Source organism: Rhodamnia argentea, chromosome 9 (assembly GCF_020921035.1).
Source record: "Rhodamnia argentea isolate NSW1041297 chromosome 9, ASM2092103v1, whole genome shotgun sequence".
In the NCBI taxonomy this organism is placed as follows: domain Eukaryota; kingdom Viridiplantae; phylum Streptophyta; class Magnoliopsida; order Myrtales; family Myrtaceae; genus Rhodamnia; species Rhodamnia argentea.
This window is the reverse complement of record NC_063158.1, coordinates 13979666-13997638: the sequence shown is the minus strand read 5'-3', so window position 1 is coordinate 13997638 and position 17973 is coordinate 13979666. Positions and strand designations below refer to the sequence as shown.

General features: G+C 40.7%; 1 pseudogene; it reads right to left on the bottom strand.

Annotated features, from left to right (window-relative positions):
- Positions 1-9906: 9906 nt before the first annotated feature.
- LOC115726810 lies at positions 9907-11185 on the bottom strand (annotated as a pseudogene).
- Positions 11186-17973: the final 6788 nt, after the last annotated feature.

The following is a 17973-nucleotide window of genomic DNA, read 5'->3' as shown; positions in this document are numbered from 1 at the left end:
TGCTAAAAGGTGATTATTCATATGATGGTCACATTCTCCTTCGTCCATTTCCTTTATTAACTGATTGACTTTTTCTGCTCTTTTACTTTGAGCTTTAAATATTTAGATGTTCATTCCTGCACTTTAAATAAATTGGATGTTTCTTTTCATTGTTTCAAAGATAGAACTACCCTTACGATTATAACAACTCGAAGATCTTTAGGATCATAATTGATAACGTGTTTGATCACTTAGATGAACAATCTCACCTAGTTACTATTGGGGATTTTATCCCTCTAAGGGTGAATGAGAAGGAAATGTGGGAGTCCCACATAGGATGAGAGGTAGATGGGAGATGGGTTTATTAAGTGGAACCTCACAAATGGGTTTGGGCCCCAAGGGGCACCCCACTTTTGTGGAGGAGGGAGGACCTACACAAATGGATTTCGGCCCACGCGCGCGCGCCGCCGCCGCCGTCCGTCCGGCTCAGTTCGGGCCTGGGTTCTCTTATTCCATTTAATTTTTTTTATTTGCCCATTTGTTTATTTTACCGAATAGACACTTAACATAACTGTTGGACCTTCGTGCCTCTTCGTTTTTTCTCAAACTTTCAATATAAATAGTCTTCGAAGCAGTTTCATTTTCGAGTAACTTCATTTTTTTCCCGAAATCTGCACCCTCATTTTTCATTATGTGCGATCCCGTTCCACAAAGTTAAGTTCGCCGGAGCCCTTTGAATAAGTGCCGATTCAAAGGGACGCGATCCGTTCTATCCTGGGAGACAATTGTCCGACGTCCTCGGGTACCAAATTGAGGGGACAAATTTGTCTTAAGGACACATCGAAATTCGTTGGGCTCGGATCAATATTCTGATTGCTGCGTTTGCTTTTTCAATCTGGTTAGTAATCGATTTTGTATCTTCATTCTATATTGTACTTTTGTTATATATATATACGAACATAGCCATCAACAATCTTAAGACAAATTTGTTTTCGTTCATTCATGATCATTGTGCTTAGTTCGTATAATATTTTTAGTGAAAGTATTCTGTTCAACCATTATTGTGTCGTGTGCAAGCCTGTTGTATGATATTTTTTGTTGAAAATATTCTGTCCTCCATTACTATATCATGGCAGTTCTGAATCAGAATTAGTGCACATATGTTTTGTCGAAAATTCTATTGCATCGTTCAATATCAATCTATTTGTTTCTCATTCTGTCTTCGACGTATAATTCCTCATTAGATTGATTTTCGTTCCGGTGAATCTCTGTTCTCGTGCACTTAACATATTTAATAGTCCATTGTCACTTAGTTCAATTCTTGCCGAGCAACTAACATAATCACGGTATTATTTTTCTGTTTTGTGCCGAGACTGTTGCTTGTTTATTTTGTTAGTACTCGTTTGTGTTTTATAATTATCATTCCGTGATTTGTTGTATAATAGAAATGGCTTCAACTTCGACGCCGGTCAATCCTATTCCGAATCACGGAGAAAAGCCAGAAAAGTTCAATGGTATAGATTTCAAGAGATGGCAACAAAAAATGTTGTTCTATCTTACGACATTGAACTTGGCAAGGTTCCTCAATGAGGATGCTCCTAAGTTGGATGAAGGAGAGGTAGACAAGGAAAGGTTTGCTGCAGTAGACGCATGGAAGCATTCTGATTTCCTGTGTCGCAATTATGTCCTCAACGGTCTGGATAATACACTATATAACGTCTATAGTCCACTAAAAATGGCTAAGGAGTTATGGGATAGTCTGGACAAGAAATATAAAACTGAAGATGCCGGACTGAAGAAATTCATTGTCGATAAATTTCTGGACTTCAAGATGGTTGATTCAAAGACCGTATTAAGTCGGGTTCAAGAGCTTCAAGTGATTATGCATGATATTCATGCTGAAGGAATGACTCTAAGTGAGTCATTTCAAGTGGCTACCTTCATTGAAAAACTGCCACCGTCCCGGAGAGATTTCAAAAATTATCTCAAACACAAGAGAAAGGAATTGTCACTTGAAGACTTGATTGTTCGGTTGAGGATAGAGGAAGATAATAGATCTTCCGAGAAGAAAGTTGGAAAAAATCTGGAGGTCTCAAGGGCCAATGTTGTCGAAGAAAGATTGAATCCCAACAAGAAGAGGAAAATGCCTAGCAAGTCCGGAGAGGGATTCACCCAAGGTCTGAAAAAGTTTGTTGGCAAATGCTTTAACTGTGGAAAGCCCGGACATCGAGCCAAAGATTGCAGAGCCAAGAAAAGACAGAAAACTCAGGCAAATGTGGTGGAAGAGATTTCCAATGGTGTTGACGATATCAATCTGAATGCTATGATATCCGAGTGTAATATGATGGGAAACCCCAAGGAGTGGTGGATTGATACTTGAGCAACTCGTCATATCCGTGCGAACGGATCGATGTTCTCGTCCTACACAACTATGGGGGGTGATGAAAAACTCTATATGGGTAATTCATCAACCTCTAAGGTTGAAGGTGTCGGAAAGATTGCTCTGAAGATGATATCTGGAAAGATTGTGACACTAAATAATGTTCCGCATGTGCCAGATGTTCGCAAGAATTTAGTGTCTGGATCTCTCCTTAGTAAGAATGGCTTCAAGTTGGTTTTTGTATCCGATAAGTTTGTACTCTCCAAAAATGAGATGTATGTAGGAAAGGGTTATCCGAGTGATGGTTTGTTCAAGTTGAATGTAATGACCGTTGTAACCAAAGATGATATGAATAAAGTCGCTTCTACTTATGTGCTGGAGTCTCCTAATATTTGGCATGCTAGACTAGGACACGTTAACTATAAGTCGATAAAGAAATTAATTAGTATGGGACTATTGCCGAAGTTTGATTGTCCAAGTGAAAAGTGCCAAGTATGTGTTGAATCTAAGTTTTCTAAGCCTCCTTTCCATTCCGTAGATAATAGAGTTACGGAACCTTTAGATTTAATACATACAGATATTTGTGATATGAAAGCAATACCTTCTAGAGGTGGTAAGAAATACTTTATCACGTTTATAGATGACTGTTCGAGATATTGCTATATCTATCTACTTAGTAGTAAGGATGAAGCTGTGAATGCTTTTAGAACTTATAAATCTGAAGTTGAAAATCAGTTGAATAAGAAAATAAAAGTGTTAAGAAGTGATAGAGGAGGTGAATATGAATTTCCTTTTGAGGAAATTTGTACTGAGTTCGGTATCGTTCACCAAACTACCGCCCCTTATACACCGCAATCGAATGGTGTGGCGGAAAGAAAGAATCGATCCTTAAAGGAAACAATGAATGCATTGTTAAACAGCTCAGGTTTACCGCAGAATTTGTGGGGGAAAGCTGTCTTGACAGCAAATCTTATTTTAAATAGAGTACCCCACAAAAAGACAAAACAAACTCCCTATGAGAAATGGAAAGGCAGAATGCCTAACCTGAATTATCTTAAAGTGTGGGGGTGTTTGGCTAGGGTTGCGGTTCCTAAGCCTAAAAAGGTTAAAATAGGACCAAAGACTGTTGATTGTATTTTTATCGGATATGCTCAAAATAGCAATGCATATCGTTTTCTTGTTCACAAATCAGAGATCCCAGATATACATGTTAATACGATCATTGAATCAAGGGACGCTTCGTTCTTTGAAAATATATTTCCATATAACATAGTATATGAGCCAATTGAAAATAATAAGAGGTCTCGAGATACTACATCTAGAAGTGATCCAATGGAGGATGAACCTAGACGTAGTAAAAGGCAAAGGACTTCTACGTCTTTTGGACCCGAGTTTCTGACATATTTGTTAGAGAATGAACCTCGGACATATAAGGAAGCTATGACATCTCCAGAAGCCTCGCTCTGGAAAGAAGCTATCAATAGTGAAGTTGAATCCATCTTGTCAAATCATACTTGGGAATTGGTTGACCTTCCTCCTGGCAATAAACCATTACAATGTAAGTGGATATTTAAGAGGAAAATGAAAGCGGATGGTACTATTGATAAGTATAAGGCTATGCTTGTCGTAAAAGGTTACTGAAAACGTGAAGGTTTGGATTATTTTGACACTTATTCACCTGTCACGAGAATTACATCTATACGGATGTTAATTGCTATAGCAGCCTTATATAGACTTGAAATTCATCAAATGGATGTCAAAACAGCTTTTCTAAATGGGGATCTGGAAGAAGAAATATATTTACAGCAACCTGAAGGGTTCATTGTTCCGGGACAAGAGAATAAAGTATGTCGGCTTATCAAGTCACTATATGGCTTGAAACAAGCACCAAAACAATGGCATGCTAAATTCGACCAAGTTATGTTGTCGAATGGTTTCAAGATTAATGAGTGCGATAAATGTGTATATGTTAAGAGTACTCATAATAGCTTTGTCATTTTATGTCTCTATGTAGACGACATGCTTATAATGGGTAGCGATAGTGAGGTCGTCAAGACGACCAAACGCATGCTCACAAGCAAATTTGATATGAAAGACATGGGGGTTGCGGATGTTATTTTAGGAATTAAAATCCTCAAAACATCTGAAGGATTAGCACTATCACAATCTCTCTATATAAAAAATATTTTTGAAAAGTGCAAGAATCTAGACATCGTACCAAGAAAGACTCCGCTAGATATTAATCTACATCTTTCAAAGAATACCGGTGAAAGCAAGGCTCAAAATGAGTATGCAAGTATACTAGGCAGTTTAATGTATGTCATGAACTGCACTAGACCAAACATAGCTTGCGCGGTAAGCAAGCTAAGCCGATTTACAATTAGTCCAAATGAAAATCATTGGAAAGCTATGAAGCGTGTATTGGGCTACTTGAAGCATACTCAAGATTATGCTTTGCATTATACAGAGTATCCAGCGGTACTTGAGGGATACTGTGATGCAAATTGGATAACTGGCACTAAAGACACAAAATCGACAAGTGGATATGTATTCACACTTGGTGGGGCAGCGATGTCATGGAAATCATCCAAACAAACTTGTATTGCTAGATCAACTATGGAATCAGAATTTATAGCTTTGGATAAAGCCGGTGAAGAAGCAGAGTGGCTTCGGAACTTTCTGGAAGATATTCCTAATTGGCCCAAACTAGTGCCAGCCGTGTGTATACATTGTGATAGTCAAGCGGCAATAGGAAGGGCAAGGAATGTCATGTATAACGGTAAGTCTCGACATATTCGTCGAAGACATGATACTGTAAGACAACTTCTTTCTAGTGGAATTATCACAATTGACTATGTGAAGTCAAAAGATAATATTGCGGATCCATTAACAAAAGGCCTAACTAGAGAGATAATTGTGAAAACATCGAAAGGAATGGGTTTAAGGCCTATAAATAAGTCCTCATAGCGGATACCCTACCTTGTTGACTGGAGATCCCAAGATCTAGGTTCAAAGGGACAACCAAGTTATGAAGACCGTGTAGAGTATTGTAATTTATTACTCATTCCTAGATGAAGACAGTACTAATATGTGAAGGTTAAGCGAAAAGCTTTTAATGATTCCGAATTGAGTATATGATATACTATATGTTCAGAAATTACCTATGTGAGTGTGAAGTGAGGGCCGCTTCTGTGAGAATTGAAAAGGCCAAATTCTCTAAAACACTCATGAGACCGAGCGGTGTTCATGGCCAAAACGAACACAACAGTGAGAACTAACTTTGTTCGAGAGAAAGTTATGTGATTTTTATTGTCTAGGCTTACACCAAAGGTCGACGGTTCAAAGACATCAAGTCTACCGATTGACCGAGTAAGTCCGATAGGTTTCACTAGGGAAAGTTCAAAGTTTCGGACTACTTATCCCGATGTAACTATTTCTCAAGGAATAATCGCACATTGCATTTCATGCATATATGAAGAGTCGTGATGTCTGAATATCTCATTCATGTGGGGGATTGTTGGGGATTTTATCCCTCTAAGGGTGAATGAGAAGGAAATGTGGGAGTCCCACATAGGATGAGAGGTAGATGGGAGATGGGTTTATTAAGTGGAACCTCACAAATGGGTTTGGGCCCCAAGGGGCACCCCACTTTTGTGGAGGAGGGAGGACCTACACAAATGGATTTCGGCCCACACGCGCGCGCCACCGCTGCCGTCCGTCCTGCTCGGCTCGGTTCGGTTCGGGCCCGGGCTTGGGTTCTCTTATTCCATTTAATTTTTTTTTATTTGCCCATTTGTTTATTTTACCGAATAGACACTTAACATAACTGTTGGACATTTGTCCTTAAACGAACAGATGCGTTCGTTCGGAAATTCTTTTGAAGAGTTATGTCTGTTCAAGAAGAAGTTATATTCGGTTATGTTAACCATCATCCGGACCCAAGCTTCGTGCCTCTTTGTTTTTTCTCAAACTTTCAATATAAATAGTCTTCGAAGTAGTTTCATTTTCGAGTAACTTCATTTTTTTCCCGAAATCTGCACCCTCATTTTTCATTCTGTGCGATCCTATTCCACAAAGTTAAGTTTGCCGGAGCCCTTTGAATAAGTGCCGATTCAAAGGGACGCAATCCGTTCTATCCTGGGAGACAATTGTCCGACGTCCTCGGGTACCAAATTGAGGGGACAAATTTGTCTTAAGGACACATCGAAATTCGTTGGGCTTGGATCAATATTCTGATTGCTGCGTTTGCTTTTTCAATCTGGTTAGTAATTTCAATTTTGTATCTTCATTCTGTATTGTACTTTTGTTATATATATACGAACATAGCCATCAACAGATACAGGTACTCGAGGGGTGTTAATTAGTCCTCCGACTTAATAATCTCTGGTTGCATAGTAAATAAGACAAAACTCTCGTGTCTCGTTTGGTTTCTAGCCATTTCCAAAAAAGGCTAGTAGCAACTCCCAAAATTCCTTAGGTTATTCAAAACTTAAAATAAAATCCAACATCTGGTGAGGTATAGGCTTGGAGAGCCCGCGCTTAATCGAGGGCCATTGGCTCACCTCATTCAATACCCCTAAACTCGAGGAGCGTTGCGACACCAATATGAGTTCCAAGTCTCCTTCGTAACTCCCGGAAGTTCTTCTTAGTTTATGGTATTTGACTCCATACTTTTATAAATCTATTTGACATTAGAATTGCATACATAGACATATCTTTTGATTTCTCCAGCCGTATGAGGTGAAAACTTCGTATGTGTTTTTAAGGGGTTCTAGTTTATCTACTCTCTCCCAATGAGCCATTTACGAATCGTTAAAATCGATATTCAATCCCAAAGAGAAGGAAGAGATTTTTGGCAAGTGGAATTTTATTATCCGACAGATAATCAAATGAATTTAAATATTCATGCTATTATATATTTTATTGAGAAAGGCGCTTAACTTACATGATATGTTCATGTTATATAAAGAAAGAGGGGTCTATTTTTATTAAATTTCGTCTTAATTAAATGAAAGTCAATTAATGAAGTACAAAAGAAGAGGGTAGCAACAATGATAGCCCAGGGAATGTCACACCCTTTTGTCGTCAAGTGACATACTTAATCGATAATAACAGAGTTTCGTGAACAACATATATCATCGACGAAAAAAATAGTCAATGACTCGTCAAGAAAGTTATCAAGAACAAACGCCAGTGACTGATGAGAACCTTCATTGGAGATGAAGTCATTGACATCGACATATAACTTCCGAATAGCGATACTTCCGGATATGTAGCTTCTTTTAGGTAAGTGTTCCCAGATATTAGGAAATTGTGGATAATGTAGCTTGTTGTAACAGCAGATAACAGAAGGAAGTTATTTGTTGCGGTGACAAGATTAGCGAGTTATCTTTTCAAATTGAATAACCACTTGTAAATTCTTACTTTTCCTCAATATAAATGACTAGACGAGATTGCTTCCACTTTGTGTAGCTTTAAATTCTTTGTTATTTACTTTCCCACTTAAAATCAAAGTCCTTGACAACTTTGTCGATGGACTCATCGATATCCGAAAGATATTTCATGGACACAGTTTGGGTGAAATTACATAAAACTCGCTTCCCAGCTGGAGTTTGTAGATATGGCCGCAGGTCTAGGCCAGCTCGGCGAATTTCCAGCGAGGTTGGTCGCTAGGAATGGGAGGAATTCGAGGAACGGCATGCCTCAAGTCCTTAGCGGCCATGTAGCGGTTGCAATTTTTCCACCTCCTGAACGAAGTGGAAAAACTGGGAGCTGCGATTGCTATGACAAGCAGCGTTGTAGCAGCTCTAGGAATTGCATCATTCGCTTCTTTAGCATGCCGCAACCGTGGCCGGGGGCCGTCGGAGTCTCCCTTGGACATTTCAGCTTGTGACTACGCGAAGAGGACAGGGGGAGCAAGAATGAGGAAGTTGCCAGCCACCCTAAACGTAGAAGGTCCTTCTTGGAACTGTCTGGTCTCTGATTCATGATACGGGAAAGGCCGGTAAGGCAAGTCAATGGTTCTAGTTACAGACTCACAGAAACAATTATTGTATGTAACTTTCCATTTCATAAGTAGCTTCCATAATTTTCAATTATGATATAGGAACGCCAATAAAAAAAATTATACTTTTTTTTTTTTTTTTTTCCCTTAAACTTTGGCTGGCCAGCGTTACCGGCAACCATCGCCAGCCAAAGCCAAAGTTTAAGGGAAAATAATTAAAAAAATAATTTTTAGAAAATATTATTAAAAAATATCAATGTCACCGCCGACCATCCTATGTGGCACCACCAGTGTCTATGTCATTAATTTCTGATCAAAATTGGCAGAATGGACTGAATTGGTAGTAATGCGAAAAGGTTTAGGACAAAATTGGTCCAATTGAAAGTTTTAAGATTGAATTAGTATCAATACAATAGATTTATAACTTTTTTGGTACTTTTCCCAACTAAAATATGTTGGTATTGACAACCAATAATTAAAGTTTCTCTTTCTCAGCAGATGAATAAAATCGAATTAAATAAGATATAGGGAATCTTCAAGCAAAGCATTATAGTATATGCGTCGAGTTTGAGCTCGTGCACGAGACACAATCTGAATTGGAGGATGCAGATTGATCCGAACGATTTCAAAAGTGCGACGGAGCCGTCCAGGTTGGTCACAATATCTTGACCAACTCCATAAGGGAAAAAAAAAATCCCAAAATTTCTTTCTTCAAAGGCCATTTCACGTGAACATGCAGAGAGTTGTTGCTTTTGGCCTTTGGTTGTTAACTCTTATTATCCCTTGGAGCTCTCTACGGCGGAAATTTTAGGATAGTCAGAGGGAATAAGGAAGGCGTGCGAGCTTGTGTCTTTGTCTCCTTCCGCATTGGAAACATAATCACGACTTCACATGCAAAGTCTAGCTCTCTGTAAAATAAACTACAAGTTGAGCTCCCTCTCACTAATTGCCCAATGGAGAGGAGTTCGTGTAGAGTTACAAATCCAAAAGAGGCGGTTTAGTGGTGAGGTAATTCTCGTGATTTATTTTCGAGAAATTACATGAGGCTAAACACTTTGGATTTGAGTATAAATTAGGGCTGGGAAACACTCGAGTGTGTGAGCAACCGTAATTCTGTAATTCTCCAATTTATTAGTAGATTATTGGCGGTTGGCTCTCTCCGTGGACGTAAGTTCCTACACTCGAGCCGAAACACATAAATCTATTGTGTCCTTTATTGCTTCTCTTTTATTTTATTTTTCTAATAATTTCGTGTCCCGATAATTGCAAAGATCCGGTCAGTTTTCATAACCCAAAGCATGATGGGAACAAACAAGTTAAGTTGAAAGATGCACTCGAGTGTGTGAGCTACCGTAATTCTGTAATTCTCCAATTTATTAGTAGATTATTGGTGATTGGCTCTCTCCGTGAATGGCTCTCTCCGTGAACGTAAGTTCCTACACTCGAGCCGAAACACATAAATCTATCGTGTCCTTTATTGCTTCTCTTTTATTTATTTTTTTCTGATAATTTCGTGTCCCAATAATTGCAAAGATCCGGTCACTTACTCGACCGTTGTCGAAATCGTATCGGTTCCGCCAACCACGATGTCCTATTCCTCAAATTCAAAGTGTCATCACAAAGAGTAAGTTGCTGTCATCTTAGATAAAGCTGAACACATTATGAAGCACTGTAATAGAGACGAATCGACGTTCTAAGCGAAATATGCAGCTTTTCGTGATTTAAAGGGCAAGGTTGGACCCAGTCTAAGTTAGGAAGCAGGAGGTATGCAAAGAGATTCCAATCTTGAAATGATAAGACCAACTTCATACGAAAAGCACAAAATAATTGAAATGCCGTTGTATTATATCAACTTTGCTATGTTTGTTTCACTAATGTATAAGATGCTGCCTGAAGAACTAGTCACCTAGCTTAATAAACTCACCATAAGAATGGCTTTGAGTGCTCTATTCTTGTCAATGGGTGACTGGTTATCTTCAAGATCCATCTCCATGTCCAGGAAAATCTGCAAAAAGTCCTTTTTTTCTTCATTGCCTTTAGGTTCTCCGTCCTGCTTGAACAGTTCATTTGTTCTTCCTTCAGTGGCACAATCGATAGCAGACTGCATAAAAGCATCAAGCCAGTGATGCACCCTTTTCATGTCCCTTTCAACTCCTTGCAGGTCAAGCCGAGCGAGTGCTGGGAAAAAGTCCGAAATATTCGGGCTACCTGCGAGCACCATGAATTTGGCCACCACCTTCCGAAACTCCGTGCCCACGGCTTCAGTTTTCTCTCCCCTTAGCGTCCCTCCCCATAGCATCGCCATTGTCACGTTAATCAAGAACAGAAGTGCCGACTCGCCGATATCTACCAGCACCCCGGATTTTTTGTACAGATCGCTCCGACCTTTCCTAACCTCTCGCCTTCTCAAAATGTAACACGCTTCGAGGCTCGCGTTGCTCATCATCTGCCGTACGAACAGCTTGCGAAGATTCCTCCAATAAGGTCCCTGGCTTGAGAAGGTAATGTCCCTTCGGCCGTATGACCCAGTGGTTTGTGCGATGTTCAGATCCCGATTGGTGAAGTCGGTCTCGGTCAATTCGGCAAATTTCTGGTGGAGCTCGGTCCCTAGGAATGGGAGGTACCCGAGGAACGGCACCCCTCGCGGCCCTGGTGGCAATGGAGCCATCCCATTTTTCCTTCCACTGAACAAAGAGAAAAAAACTAAGAGCTGCGATTGCTATGACAAGCAGCATTGTAGTAGCTCTAGGAATTGCATCATTCGCTTCTTTAACAGGCCACAACCGCAGCCAGGTGCCGCCTTTGGAGTCTCCGTTCGACATTCCGGCTTGTGACAACGGGATGAGGATTGGTCGAGCAAGAATGAGGAAGTTTCCGGCCCCACTAAACATAGAAGGTCTTTCTAGGGACAGTTTGGGGGCTTTTTTTTCAAATTGCATAAAAAAAAAATTATATTTACCAAATAAGGGAAAAAAAAACTTAATTACCGATTTGGGGTTTGCTCGGCAGTCTAAGTGCCGAGCAGAACCCGCTCGACAGTCATAACGCCGAGCGGGGGCCACCACCACCGCCCTACCCCCTGCCGCCCCTCCCCACCACCGGCCCAGACTCCGGCCCGGCGATTTCGTCCTTGTAGGAAATTATCTTCTAAAAAAATTATAAAAGCTCGCAAAAATTAGTAAATGGCAACAATCAACTAGCCATGGACGATTCAGGGTATTTTCGCCGACGACTTTTAAAAATGACGATTTTGCCCTTCCGGCAAATTGTCTTCGAAAAAATTTGTAAAAAATGTCAAAAATGGCCATAATGAACATGTCATGCACGATTCAGGGTATTTTGACCAACGACTTTTAAAAAATAACAGTTTTACCATTCTGGAAAATTGTCTGCAAAAAAATTGTAAAAAATGTCAAAAATTAATAAATGGCCACAATCAACTGGCCATAGACGATGAGGGGTATTTTGGCCGATGACTTTTAAAAAATGACGGTTTTGCCCTTGTGACAAATTGTTTCCCAAAAAAATTGTAAAAAATATTAAAAATTAGTAAATGGCTACAATCAACTAGCCATGGACAATTTATGGTATTTTGGCCAACGACTTTTAAAAATGACGATTTTGCCCTTCCGGCAAATTGTCTTTTAAAAAAATTATAAAAAATCTCAAAAATTAGTAAATTACCATAATCAACTGGTCATGGACAATTGGGGGTATTTTGGCCGACGACTTTTAGAAAATGACGGTTTTGCCCTTCTGGCAAATTGTGTTTCAAAAAAATTATAAAAAATCTAAAAAATTAGTAAATGACCATAATCGACTGGCCATGGACGATTCAGGGTATTTTGGCCGACGACTTTTAGAAAATGACGGTTTTGCCCTTCTGGCAAATTGTCTTTCAAAAAAATTGTAAAAAATCTCAAAAATTAGTAAATGACCATAATCAACTGGCCACGGACGATTCGGGGTATTTTGGCCGACGACTTTTAGAAAATGACGATTGTGCCCTTCTAGCAAATTGTCTCCCAAAAAAATTGTAAAAAGAAAATTGCCACAATCAACCGGCCATGGACGATTCAGGGCGTTTTGTTACGCTCGGCGTTTTTTTAAAAAGGAAATCATTATTTTTGTTAAGTTTTTAATAATTATTATTTTATTTATAAATTGTTTCTTTTGAAGCTTATTTTATTAGTGTAATTAATTAAGAATATTGATAAAATGAAAGTGCTGAGATATATGAAAAACATGTTATTTTCATAATAGATAATAATCGGACTGTCGCAATTACATGTACTAACGATGTCGTCTTCCCACATGACCTCTTGTTCCGCAACGTGGCTCTCTTCGGTGCTCGGCAGCTCTAGTATTGTACGGACGAGGAGGAGGCCGAGGAGGAGGATCCGACCGAGGAGGATGTGTAGATGATGAAAGCATATCTTGTGAAAATATGCCCCGCCCGGACGGTACATATCCTTCCGCAGAGAAGTCCGAATAAAAAGGAGGGAAATCGGATACATACGAAGTAGGAGAAGGAGCTCGAGTCCGCGAATTAGGAAATACAAAAGTAGATCCCTCGGGAAATGGGGTAGCAAAATGGGTGAATCCAACATTGAAACCATGCTGGTCTAATCCTCAAGTGAAACCCGAAGCGAAATCCGTCGTATGACACTCGAAGGTGTAAGGGACGGCATCGCCAACTACATGAGCTCGAGGAGTCCTCCGGGTCGACCGAACAGGCTCGGGCGGATCGTCATCGTGAGGGCCAACGGGTGCCGCCGTAGTTGCTGGTTGGGGTGGTGGCATCATCATGAAACGCCTCTCCTCATCATGGGCGTATAGCATTGCCTTAGCTATCCTCCCCCCATCTCCCCAAGTCCGACGAGATGGACGTGAATTTAATATACGTAAGATTTGTTCCACGCCATCGTCCCGGTAATGATATGACAAGTAACAAATGTTATAAAATTACAATAACTTATGTTAGTAAAAATATAGTTAATGAATTAAATTGAAAGTATTTGCACAAACCATTGAACCCATTGCAGCTCCCGTAATAGAAATCCACTTCCGTGTATGTCTCAGGAACCACTCCATATATCCCGAGTGAAAGTGGAGTTCCTCCGCGGCGGGATCGGCATGGACTATATATTCGATACATCCGTCCCACATAGCGATCCATCGTCCGTGCTTAGCTGCCCAATCCTTCCCGGGTAGCCTATTGTCAATATCATGCAAGGCTTTGTGATCACCGGGAGGAGTAGGTATCGGCTGCTGCATACCAAACCGGCGAAGTACCCGATCTGGATAATGCCACTCAACTATCCAAAAACAGATGAGTGGCACACGAGCCCTCCAAATATCCCGTCCCTGCAAGCGATAAGCCGGTACATTCTTCAGAATGTCGCCACCATAGGGCTCCCAAATAATCTATTATCATAATAAAACATATGAAATTAAATGAAGAATTAATTTAAAAGCTAACATTATATTAAACTCATTCGTTGCTATTATTACTTACATCTTCGGATGCCAATCTATCAAGTTGGTAGCGCAGATGTACCAACGTATGCGTGGGGATCTCCGTCGTGCTTCGACCTTGACTCCAACCGTGTAAACAAAAAACATTCAATTTTCATATATTATACGCACCGCAAGGAATTAATGACGCACGAACTGAAAATGCAATAGATCACATATCGACTACCGAAAGGTGCAAGTCCTAAAGGAACCTCAACCGTCGGGGATGGGGAGACACATCTGAAGCGCTCCCACGCCCAAATTTGCAGTATATGTAAGGCACCGCCCATTTGCTTCGCCTATGGGTCGGTTGCACGACCTAACTCTCGATACAACCATGCAAGTGTTGCTGAACCCCAACTATACTGCGTAGGGACATTAAGGTTCGCCAATAATGGAAGAAACAGCAAACTAACTCGGGCACCTGATTTGTCCGAGAAAATAGATCCTCCTAGCAAACGGAGAATGAAAGCCCGGGAATGCTGCACTATGGTGATGTCATCGGCGTCCGGCGGAAGCTCTTCAAAGTGCGGTCTCAACCAGCTCAAACTGATCTGTGTGCCCCGCAAATGGGCTGGGTGAGCACCGAGTAGATCATCACGGACAGTGGCCCAATTCACAATATCGGGGCCGGTAATCGCACGTCCATCTATAGGAAGGCCCGTAAGCACCGCAATATCCTGCTGCGTGATAGTGCATTCACCTTCCGGCATATGGAAGGTGTGGGTCTCGGGTCTCCACCGCTTGACCAATGCAATAATTAAATGCCAATCCAGCTGCACGAATCCCATCAAATAAACGCTAAAAAATCCTGAAGCTTGCAGATACGGGACTATCCGCGGATCAAGATCACCTACGTATAGCATCGTTCGGCGACATCGAAGGGCTTCTGTTGGAAGTATCCGTGACATGTAACATGAACAGTTAGTGGCAATTTTGATGATATTGTTATAAAGTACAGATCAACTGAAAAATCTTCAATTACCTTAGCGTCTCATATAGCCTGAGATCTATGTCGGGCTTGCCTAGTAAGTAGTGAATCATCCTCTGGGCCCGGCTGAATGTAAGTACTCAGTGCTATATCTACATAATTATGATACTATAACATTACAACAAATTCTCATATGTATATATAACATGGAACACATAAACTGAATAAATATCGTGCAATTGTGATATTATAACATTACAAAAAAAATCAAATATATAATGTAAAAATCCGGGAAAAATTAACTTCATAAATATCAATCCAATAATAATATTATAACATTACAAAAAATTCATGATACTTATCATGCCCCGTGTCCTTTTTACGCGCCAACAGCCGTTATTCGTTTATTTCCCGGGATCGATACGGCGACGGACTTAACGTGATGCGATATGCGCAAGCGGAAGCAATACAATTTTTTTCCCATATGAAGAAATTCATTTGATGACTTCAGAAGACAAAGAGATTTTATAACATAGAAATACGATCATCCTTACAACGCATAGGAACGAAATACATAAGGATCGAGCAAGTATGATATACTCTCCGGCCAATCTGTGTGCACAAGTTTTCCTATTGTGCCCCGATTTTCCACAGTGTGTGCAATGATTTCGCGAAGTGCTATTGCTCGCGCTTCTCCGATCCATCTCATTCCGGATCCGTGATGTACGGGGCCTTCCTTTCTTCCGAATACGACTCGGGTCCGGCATTAATGGCAGCTCGTCGGGTTCAAGCTCGTAATGAAGATGCCCCAACGGATTAAACATATACTGATAGCACTGAAGGGTTTTCTCTAAAGTATATCATTCATCTACGTATGGTTCGTAATAAATGCCATACGCTTGACATGCTGCCATTACGTGTGAACATGGGATTTTCAGTCCTTCAAATTTCCCACATGTGCACGTTCTCAAGTGTAGGCGCACTATGTGTTTGTGGCCCCCTGAACCTCTGGATTTGTCACGTCCAGTTGTTACTTCAAAAACGCCTCTATCAGAGTCGAAACACGTGACGACATGCCTATTTGCTTTTTGACTGTTCTGCTGGAGCGTGACACCGGTAAATTCCGTATATTTCCACCGGTTGTCTTTTTGCATCCTATACATTGTTCTTCTCGTATCAAAATAGTGCACCAACTGATAGAATATCTTGTCGACCATGGCTGCTATTGGTAGACCACGGAAACCCTTCAGCATACCGTTGACCGATTCGACTAAATTTGTCGTTATCGATCCATATCTCCTCCCTTCATCATAAGCCTTTGTCCATTTTTCCCTTGGAATCTGATCACACCATGCGGTTGTGGCTGGATCGAACTCCCTAAGTTGGCTCATGAATTGGTCGAACTTCCGCCGTTGGTTCGCGTAAGCAGTACATTACAACATTAATTAGTACTTCATACTCAGATTTTTCCATACGTATTTTCCTAAAATTTACAAATTCAAGAATTTACCTGCCAACTGAATAAGTTTTTTCCCTTCGGCATTTTTGAAATGTTTATTGTAGTTGCTGGCAACGCATCGAATGCCATATCTATGGTGGCCATGTGGAGGACGCCACCGTGTTGTCTCCATTGCTCGTTGAATACCGATATGTCTGTCGGATATTACACAAATATCATCCCTCCTAGTGACATATCTCCGCAATAGATTCATAAACCAAGTCCAATTATCAATATTTTCCCGATGGACTACAACAAATGCCAGCGGGAAAATATGATTATTTCCATCAAGGGAGGCTGCACAAAGGAGGGTTCATTCGTATTTTCCGTACAAAAATGTACCATCAACAAAAATCACAAGACGACAACTTGCGAAGCCTTCAATCGTCCGCTTGAAAGTCCAAAACATCCGGTTGAAAACCGTGCGGCCCCGATCTAGGTTGATATGATCATCGATCACAAAATGTGAACCTGGATTCCGGCTTTTCATTTCGATCATCCACGTCCTCAACCTACCGTATGATTCATCCCAATCTCCAAATTGTCCGGCGATCGCCATTTGTTTGGCCTTCCAGGTTTTACAATAAGTAAGTTCGAATTGCAGCTCATCTTGAATCTCCACCATCGGTGGCTTGATTTTGATATCTAGTTGGGCGGCGACCATTGCTTCTATTTGGCTGCAGAGGTACTTTTGGTCAAGGTGCCGATGATCCCGTGACATTTGTGGAGAACCGTATGTATGTGACCCATTATATTTACTTATTTTCCAAAACATGCCACTTGATTTAGCAATCGCGTGGAGCCTCCAACCACACGGTCCATTTGGATTGCCACACCTTATCACATATTCGTCTTTCTTTGTCAAATAACTGCAAAAATTTTGATTTCTCCTAAGGGAGTACTCTTTTGCAGCCAACCGCACCGCGTCCCGTGATGGAAACAACATGCCAACATTAAATTCTTTTGATGGATCAAATAGCATACGGCCCGGCTTGGCTCTTGTGTCGTCTTACATCATGTCAAAGTTGATCTCTGAATAAGGCGGTGGATGTACCAACGGCAAAATGGGATTGCTGCACTGCGTATTATAGTAAGCCTCCATATTGTTACATCCGACATCTTCTTCATCATTGTCATCGGAGTCCATCCAAGGATCATCTTCTTCATCACCATCATCATCATCATCATCAGCAGCAGCAGCAGCAGCATTATCAGCATTATCATAACTATCATCGGCCTGCACGCATCGATTATGCAAACCATCATCATCTTCACCAACATTCGAAGCTTCCTCTGCGAAATCATCTCTCATTTGGTGTTCTGCTACGATTGCATAAAACCGCAAGAACCCCGTACCACCAGCCTGAAGTGCAAATTGCTGAATCATAGTAACTGTGGCATCATCATGCACCTCCGTAATGTTATATGTAACACAATTGCGTGTTACATACGGATATAGATACACCACTGTTTGAACATACTAGTTTCCTGTTATATTCAATGCGCTCTCAATCGACACACGTAACTCATCAAATGTCCATATATTTGCAATCCCGAACATGGTAGTTTGTCCGCCTTCGTAATCAATTCCATATTCGGTTCGTACTATTGTGCCTCCCAGTAGCACAATCGTAAAAGATGTAGACGACATTCTGAGATTTAAA